This window comes from Lonchura striata, chromosome 34 (genome assembly GCF_050655825.1).
Source record: "Lonchura striata isolate lonStrDom1 chromosome 34, ASM5065582v1, whole genome shotgun sequence".
Lineage (NCBI taxonomy): Eukaryota > Metazoa > Chordata > Aves > Passeriformes > Estrildidae > Lonchura > Lonchura striata.
Window position 1 is genome coordinate 506,098 of NC_140736.1, and position 9,819 is coordinate 515,916.

At 44.2% G+C, this 9,819-nt stretch overlaps 1 pseudogene across 1 annotated transcript; it reads left to right on the plus strand.

Moving 5' to 3' along the window:
* The first annotated feature begins 551 nt into the window (after positions 1-551).
* On the plus strand, positions 552-9,370 carry LOC146764385 (uncharacterized; annotated as a pseudogene). The gene has a single exon (XR_014950838.1). The product of XR_014950838.1 is annotated as an uncharacterized LOC146764385 (transcript).
* Positions 9,371-9,819: the final 449 nt, after the last annotated feature.

Below are 9,819 nucleotides of genomic sequence, written 5' to 3' on the forward strand. Positions count from 1 at the left end.
GCCCCTGGTACTGAGCTGGGGACTGACTGCAAAGAATCCGTATATCGAAGGATGGATCGCAGACCAAAGTTGTCCCCTCCTCAACGTTGTGCTGCCCTGATAGACCCAAGGGAGCCCTACAAACTGACATCAGCAACTTGGACTGGTGAATTTTCTTTCCCAGGGAAAATGGCCAAAGCATGTGCCCAGTGGCCCGTGGCACTGGGCTGGGGCCTGACTGCAAAGAATCCCTATATCGAAGGATTGTTCGCAGACCAAAATTGTCCCCTCCTCAAATTTCTGCTTCCCAGATAGACCCAAGGGAGCCCTACAAACTGACATCAGCAACCTGGACTGGTGAGTTTTCTTTCCCAGGGAAAATGGCCAAAGGGTGTGCCCAGGGGCCCTTGGCCCTGGGCTCGTACCTGGCTGCAAAGAATCCGTATATCGAAGGATGGAACCCAGACCAAAGATGTCCCCTCCTCAAAGTTGTGCTGCCCTGATAGACCCAAGGGAGCCCTACAAACTGACATCAGCAACCTGGACTGGTGAGTTTTCTTTCCCAGGGAAAATGGCCAAAGTATGTGCCCAGGGGCCCCTTGTGGGAACCCCAGCCTTGTTTTGGGGCCACATGTGGTGGTGAAATTCCTCCTCCAACCCGTGCTTCCAAAGAAAAACTCCGCAGGCTTAGCTGTTCGGTCTCAAGGCAGTTTATTGCTAGTTATCTAACAGATTATGTTCTTGGACTGCAGCTATTTGATCAGTGGCCTGGGTAGAGGCACACACACACCCTGACATCCTCTCTATCTGCTGTCTTCTTCGTCTCTCCCTCCGCCCAGGGTTGCTGCTATCTTTTATAAGATATATTACGTATAACATGTTTACAATTATTCCCCAATACCTACTACCTACGTTGCCAAGTGTTTTTCTACTCTAAACCAATCTGTGAGTGCCAACATCACCAAGAACATGGAGGTAAGGAAGAAGAAGGAAGAAGGATGGGATCAGCCCACTTTCCTCCATCTTAGAACTTCTGACCCCCATGTACAAAGTGAAAACCCCCCTGTACATGTGCTAAAACCCCCCTGTACAATACTAAAAAAATTTCCCCTCTACTTCGTAACTACTTATACTATACTATCTAACCTTTTGTGATTGCTTGTTCCACCTCCAAAGTTGGTAATTCATTCCATGGCTCAAACTCAAAATCACAGTTGTTTTTCAGCTGTCTGCCAGGGTCTAGAATGCTTCTGACCAAGGCCTGGAACCTCTAAAAATGTCTGAGAGACATTTTGAGTTCCCACATCTCCCCTCCCTGTTTGAACCAGAAACACCTGCTTTGCCATGTTGTTCAAGGCTCTTTGAATGCACATGAAAATGCATGGCAGAACAAGTAGAACTACAAACCCTATAATAATATATAACACTATTTTAAATAGTTTTTCCACAATGGTGAAAGATTAAAAAAGCCAATGAAATCATTTCACCAGAATCTTGTAAGTTTCTTTTTTCTCAATTTGCTGATACTACTTTGCATTTGTTTCATATTTTCATGAATAGATTTTGAATGATCAAGCAAGTTCATGCAGCATGTCCCCTCAAATTTTTCACATCCGTGCCCATGTGACAGCAGCAAATAACCAACTGCTGCCTTGTTCTGAAGCACCGCTTGTCTTGCACTGCTGATATCTGTTAACATGTCACTCAGTGCAGATGAAATGGCACGATTATGTTTACTCAATCTAGCATGCTATGTGGTCCAATTGTGTCAAGGTCACCCCCAACGCTGTTTTTGGGGTGAGAAAATTGCAACTGCAATTCTCCGAGCCTTGTCCCAAATACAGACATCATTATCACAATTTGGCTATATTGTTCAAAGGACCTTTTCTCTTTCCTGTGTGTCTGCTCCTTTAAAGTTTTCAAATCAGGTGTTATCAATGAGAACTCCTCAATGCTGCATGGACTGCTTTTGACTTTTGCAGGGATAGCAGGCCAAATTCTGTCCCTGCAAATGAAAAAACACTCCCTTCGGTAAAGTGGCTGGGTGTTGAAGGGATAGTTTGCTCATCACTTTGGTGTGATTGCACCAGGCATTTCTATGAAAGAACTGATTTGGAATGATATCTACTATCTGATTATCTATCTTTGCCACTCTCAATGGATTGAATTCGGTACCAAATCCCATTTTTGTCGATCCAAAAATTTGCCAACTTTGGAGGTTCAAAAATTGTTTCCCCAGTTCTGAATGGGTCAGGCAAATGCTGTCCAGACCCGCTGCCTTTGCCAAAGTCTCCCACACCTTTTCCCTTGGTTGTCTCATGGGAAAGCCTGTCCCATTGCCCAAGGCAACATGCAAGGGAATGAAGTACATGAACACTATCTGTCTGAACCCCATGTCCATGTCCCCAGCCTCTGTGAGAAACCCTGCAATGCAGCAACATCCAAACAACACTTGATTCCCCAGAAAAACCCCAAGTCTCTGAGTTCCCAATCGTCGTCTGACGAGACGTCTGCAGCGTTGCTGTCCATCTTTGTCTGCGTGCTTGCTTCTCTGCTTCTCTGGTCCATGTTCACTGGCATCTGCACCCGATGAGGTTTCACGTGCCTTGCCGACACCCACTTCGATCCTCGTTCTATAGAAACACAAACAAAACCCTTGCCCCAAGTTATTAATGTAAATGAACTTTCAATTTGTCCTGACTCTGGGTTTTTGACAAAACTGAAGAATTTTCCCTTAGCACTGCTCGTGCACTGTTTGTAAAATATCTAACAATTCCCATACAAAACTTTGTTCAACTGCATGTGAGATGTTGCTCCTGTCTCCTCCTTTTCTGTTTATCCAAATGGATTTCAAGGTATGATATATTCTGTGGTTTCTCCTGTATGTCATGATCCAAAAATTGCTCCTGAAAATGTGTGAACTGAAACATAAATGTGAAAACATATCAACTGGAACACAAATGTTTTCAAGCTTCTCAAAAAATGCATATCTTGTGACATCAGTTTGCCACAGCTGAAGACTTTTTCCAAACCTCTCAAATGGATCACTCCTGTAGATACAGGACGCTGTACAAACTGACACTCTGACAAGCGTTGATGATTTCCTTTGCCTGACCTCTAGAAAGCGAAAGGATTCCATCAATGTTTGTATACTTTTGTGAAAAAATGCATGGCTCAATTTTTCTTGTTCAAAAATGTCTGGCAGTGTTTGTGAGATGGACACTGTGAATCTGTCTACATGAACATTTACTTTTACTAAAAACCTCAGAAATGAAGAATGCATTCTGATGTGCATAACAAAATATTTATGTTCTCTGTCTATCAGGATTATTTTCATACATAATAGATACGAATATAAAACTTCATTGTCCATATGTTTTAAAAGTGATTCCTCTAATTGTTTGGTCACATTTGCAATATACACTGAATCTGTGATCAGATTAATGGCTTCTGAAATAACTGAAAAACCCTGACTATTACTACTAATTTTACAATTTGTGGTGAGTCTTTTACCATTTTTTACATCTGATTCCCATTTCTCTATTTTTGGAATTTTCCATGTGATTTGTGAGTTTTCCTTGAACTATCAGTAAACACTGTCATCTTTTCTATTAATTCTTAACTTATTTTTGATTTTTCTCTAAAACTTATTTTTGCATTTAACGTATTGTGAGCTAAAAAATGAACTGTGCAAACTTCTGGGTATTCTAACAACGTGATTGAGAAATCTTGTGACTTTGGATTGTCCACTCAAAATATTTTTTTCTTTCTTTAAATGTAAATGAATGATTAGGAAATCTCTGCCTGACATTATCAGCAATCCAGTGTTTGCCTTAACAATGATCTGAGCCATTATCTCTAAATCTATAAGAACACCTTTTGAGGGCCTGTAAGATAAAAACAAAGATCTATTTTAAACTTCATGAAAACATTACCACGATCCTTGCTCAAAGTTATTAACTTGACTGATTTTTTCAATTTGATCCATCCAGTGTCTGGCACTCTCCTCATATTTTCCTCGACAATCAGTGAAATCAAATCTACAAAAGAACAATCTCAAAAGATTAAAATATACAAAATTTTCATTACTTATTCCAGCCTTATTTCAGGCACTTCTTCACTTCTCTTCTTTTCTCTCTTTACACCTTTTTTCTTTTTTCTCTCTTTCTCTTCTTCTCTTTTGAAACAAGAAGGTTAAAATATAAAACATAATATAGAACAAGACAAAATATCTTAATAATAAAATGCAGAAAACTTATCAAAATCAATAACGATTCAAAAGAGTTCAAAAGAAAGATTCTAAATAACATATATAAAATTGAACAAAGCATAATTATCAGAAACATTGTGCCAGTGGTTCAGAGTCTGCAAACAGCTGAAACACTTGTTTCCAGTGAAAATTGGCATTCCCTTCCCGGGCAGGGCTGACAAGTTTCACCACAAAGCTGTGTCAGCTGTCAAATTTGTAGGATCGAACTGATGGATCAAAATGATCTATACAACATTCATTTTTGTGCAAAAACCTCTGAATTTTGCTGGCAAACTCATCCGTCCAAGTTAAAATCCGGGCCTGGCCAAAACCCAAACTTTAAATTGGAGTGATGCTCTTTATCATACTATCTTAAACAAAGCTTATACTAACATTACATATATGATACCTAAAACATAACAACTTATTATAACATTTTCATATGAAATAAACACTCAAAGTTCAAACTGATAAATTGATCAAATGACACGAGGATTCATTCTTCTTGAAACTCCTTTGAAGGAAACAGATGTTTTTTCAATTGAAAGAAACCATAAAATAAACATTAACAAAACATTGTCAGAATGCTTCAGGCATTTGTCTCTGAGACTTTCTGAAAAACATTCAAGAATGTTAAAAAATAGAAATGCAATGATTCCACTCACAAGAAATATAAAAACAAACCAGAGAGTTCACCTAGAAAAATGCACAACATAGTTAAAATCCAAAATAAAACTTCAGAATGACATGTAACCTGGATGAGATTACAAAAACAACAATAAAACATACGAAAATTCGCTATGAAAGAACAAAGCACAGAGCTTCACCTGATAACATGATAAAATTTCTTAACAATAACATTTATAAAACACTTAAATAGTTAAACGCAAAAGAAAGAATTTGGAAACAAACACTCTTTGTATCATTACACAAAGAAATAACAAAATAAACAAGTGATCATTAAACAATGAAATCGATCTCAGAAAAACTCAGAATAAATTTCTTCAAGACTCTTATACACTGATAAACTTACAATAAAACAGAAAAGACTAAAATAAAACCAAAAATCCGATAGACTGTTTCTTCCCTTTAACTTAATATTCATTATCATCTCATAAACTCTTTCAATCAAAACCTTATTATTCTTAAAGAAAAACAACTAAACTTTGTTAATTAAACAAACTTAACCTTTGAAAAACTTAAAATAATTTTTTGAATTAAACACTACTTAAACTTAACATATAAAATATTGGTAAAAAATCCCTAAATTATATTAACTTTATGAAACCTATATATATATATATCAAATTAACAATATATAAATTCATTATCAATTAAATGCTTATAAACTTAACTTTTTCAGGGCCCAAACTAAGATAAACTTAAAGTGATATACTCTAATTAAACAATACTTAAACTTAAATTAAACTATATATAAAATTCAATTCTATTATTAATAAAATGCTAAAATACAACTTAACTTAAACCTTAACATAATAAATTACTAAAGTTTCATGCTATTCAATTCTCTATCTCAATTCTCATTATACTATCTCTTTTTCACATTATGTTCTATAAACAATATCACTTCACCACACCGGATGGGTGCATGTGCTGATCAATTCTGTCACCTAACTAAAAAATCTGGGGTTAGCATTTAGAAACATTGGAGAAGTTTGAAGAAGGAGACCCTTGATTTCAAGTGGCGACTTAGCTGTATCTTATTTTTTGGGTGAATGTTGGAATTTCATCTCATCATTGCTGTGGGACATTTGGTGTAATAGATGTGATTGCAAAAAGTTATTTACTTTGGCTGCTGTGGTTTCTGGGCTGTGCCGTGTATTTGTTGTTAATGTTTTGATGTGCACTGCAGTGGAAAAAGCCTCAGCATCTGTCACACCGCAGCTCTGCTGTGGAGAGGCAGCGACCAAGGAGATCCCTGCCTTGGCTCTGCCCAGTCCCCGCTCACGCCCGAGCCCGAGCGGAGCGCAGGGGAGCAGTTCTGGCACAGTCACACCCCGCTTCTGCCTGCACTGGAGTGACTGTGTCTCTCTCCTGCTCCCAGCCCCCGCACACGCCCCGTGTCGGCTGCGCTGGACCCATTCCTGCAATCTGTCCCTCTCTGACACTTCTGCATTCGCTTTAACTTCTGCAAACGCAGAGTGCATCCTGGATTCACCCGTCTCTGTCTGTGTCGCCATGGGAACGAGAGAAGGAACACCAGCCCCGACTGCACCCCGCCGCGCAGACCCCGGCCACGGCCGTGAGCTCGGGAATGTCCCCTCTCACGCCCGACTGAACCCGGCACCGTTCCAGTCCCGCTCGGGTCGTCCCACCCGGCCCCGGTGGCTGTCCCCATCTCAGCGTGGTTCGGCGCCCTGCTGACGTCATCAGCGCGCGACCGCCGCTCCCCGCCGCCGCCGCGCCCCGCGCCGCGTCCCGCGCTCGGGATTCCCCCCCGCGCGGTCACCACGCAGCCTGTGGGCACTCGGCTGGCTGGCGGCCGCCGCCGCCGCTGACGCTGTCAGTGCCTGTGCCGCGCTCGAGATGCGAAAGACCCCGCGCCATGGTTCCATGCACTTCGCTCTCCAATATGTACTTCCGACAATTGATTTACATTCGCAAACCCCGTACTAATTCCTGATAAACTTTCAGTCTAACATTTCTTCTAACAACCGATCTATGTGTAACTCATTTTTGATGCAATAACTATTCTGTTCTGGCCGTCTGAAACTCACAGGGGTAGCTGTGGGTTTGTGCTGGCTGTTGCCATGGGAACCGCGACGGACCATGCCCTGAGTCATCCTGGCCACGCCCCGTCCCTGCCTGTGTCACCCCGGGGGTGAGGACGCTCCTGCTCTGGTCCCGGCCGTGCTTTCGCCTCGCTCCGGCTCGCAGCGCCCGGTTCAGAGCCACTGCCATCCCTCCCCAGGCTGACGCAATCACACTCTCTGTTCCCATTCCGGTCCCGATGTTTCCCATTTCGCTTTGCCCCTCTCCTGACTGTCCCAGCACCCACAGCCCGCGCGCACCGGCCCCGCCCCGCCTGCGCCCGTCCCACGCGTTCCAGATGCGAGAATTCCCTGCACCCGTGGCTCTTGGGCTTTGCTCAACCTTCACGCGCGTGCCCGCCGCCTGAGCTGCAGCAAGGGACGCCTCTCGCTGTCCCTCTGCTATTTCCTCAGCGGGACTGGCTGCCGCGATCCGGGAGCTGCCCCCCGCCTCTTGGGTGGCCGCTCTTGCGGCTTCACGAATTCTCGACACTGAACGCATCACAGGACGCTCGGGACGCCTGGCCACTGCACCCGCGCCCCCGCTGCCCCGTGTCTGCGCTGTTCCCGCTGCCCCAACTCTCGCCTGCACCGCGGGCTGTTTTGGACTCCCAGCCCGAGCAGCCACGAGAGATTTCTCCTCTCCCCTCCTCTTCCCTCTCTGCTCTGCACTCCCTCTGCACCCTCCCCCACCGGAGACGCCGCCGCCGCCGCTGCCCCTCCCGCCGCGGGTTTGGACTGGAGCAGCGCTTGGTCCCTTCCCCCACCGGGGGCTGCGGCTGTGCTTGGCTTATCTCTCTGTCTGGGGGACTTGCATTGGAGGAGCTCAGGGATTGAGGTTCGAGGGAAACTGAGGAACAGTGGGAACCCGGACACACAGGGCATGATGACAGACCATCCCCTGATTGTCCATGGAAGGCAGTCCTGCTTTCCCTGGATCTGTGGTGAGGAAAACTGCCCCGAGCTGCTGGCTGGGCGATCTTTCCCCTTTGTGCTCCCATAGAAACCCCAGCTGTCCGGCTGGACGTGCCGTGCTGTAGAGCTGGCTATAATATTGTCCTTGTTAAAAACAAAAGTTTTGCAGCAGTCTTATCTTTTTGTCCTTTTGTGGCTCAGTAATAAAGTTACTTATTGATCTTTTGCCAAAAATTCAATCCCAAGAAAAAATATATATCTGTGTGCGAGTGACTACACCGCACCTATGATAACAAAGCTTTCATTTCATTTGGGCTGTCTCTACCTGATGGGTAGAAGTTTCGCCCTATAGGGCTAAAAAAAAGTCTTTGGTGTGTCCTTGGGAAAAATTCCTTCCCTCCCCATGTTCTTAATTTCAACCATTCTCACCAAAAGCTGAGTCAGCATGAAGTCAGTCCGGAGATGGCACTGTCCATCGTCCAGCAGGTCACAGGCGAGGAATCCCAGGCGCGCTTCTGGTTTCTCTCCTCCTGGCTGTCCTCCAGACGAAATGCCTTGGTGAAGGTCAAGTTCTTATCTTGAGCTTTCCGCTCCCTCTCTTCTTGAAAATGCGGAGAGTGTGTACTGCTCTTCTTTTTTTTTTTTTTCTTCTTTCCTTTTCTGCCGATGAAGGTTGGAGGTTGTTTGATGTTTCTTTTTCTTCTTTTTGTTGATGCCCACCCAGGGACGCCAGATGTGGGAACCCCAGCCTTGTTTTGGGGCCACATGTGGTGGTGAAATTCCTCCTCCAACCCGTGCTTCCAAAGAAAAACTCCGCAGGCTTAGCTGTTCGGTCTCAAGGCAGTTTATTGCTAGTTATCTAACAGATTATGTTCTTGGACTGCAGCTATTTGATCAGTGGCCTGGGTAGAGGCACACACACACCCTGACATCCTCTCTATCTGCTGTCTTCTTCGTCTCTCCCTCCGCCCAGGGTTGCTGCTATCTTTTATAAGATATATTACGTATAACATGTTTACAATTATTCCCCAATACCTACTACCTACGTTGCCAAGTGTTTTTCTACTCTAAACCAATCTGTGAGTGCCAACATCACCAAGAACATGGAGGTAAGGAAGAAGAAGGAAGAAGGATGGGATCAGCCCACTTTCCTCCATCTTAGAACTTCTGACCCCCATGTACAAAGTGAAAACCCCCCTGTACATGTGCTAAAACCCCCCTGTACAATACTAAAAAAATTTCCCCTCTACTTCGTAACTACTTATACTATACTATCTAACCTTTTGTGATTGCTTGTTCCACCTCCAAAGTTGGTAATTCATTCCATGGCTCAAACTCAAAATCACAGTTGTTTTTCAGCTGTCTGCCAGGGTCTAGAATGCTTCTGACCAAGGCCTGGAACCTCTAAAAATGTCTGAGAGACATTTTGAGTTCCCACAGCCCCTGGTACTGGGATGGGGCCTGAATGCAAATAATCCTTATATCGAAGGATGGTTCACAGACCCAAATTGTCCCATCCTCAAATTTCTGCTTCCCAGATAGACCCAAGGGAGCCCTACAAACTGACATCAGCAACCTGGACTGGTGAGTTTTCTTTCCCAGGGAAAATGGCCAAAGCATGTGCCCAGGGGCCCCAAGCACAGGGCTGGGACCTGACTGCAGAGAATCCTTATATCGAAGGATGGAGCCCAGACCGAAGTTGTCCCCTCCTCATAGTTGTGCTGCCCTGATAGACCCAAGGGAGCCCTACAAACTGACATCAGCAACCTGGACTGGTGAGTTTTCTTTCCCAGGGAAAATGGCCAAAGGATGTGCCCAGGGGCCCCTGGCCCTGGCCTCGGACCTGACTTCAAAGAATCCTTATATCGAAGGATGGATCCCAGACCGAAGTTGTCCCCTCCTCAT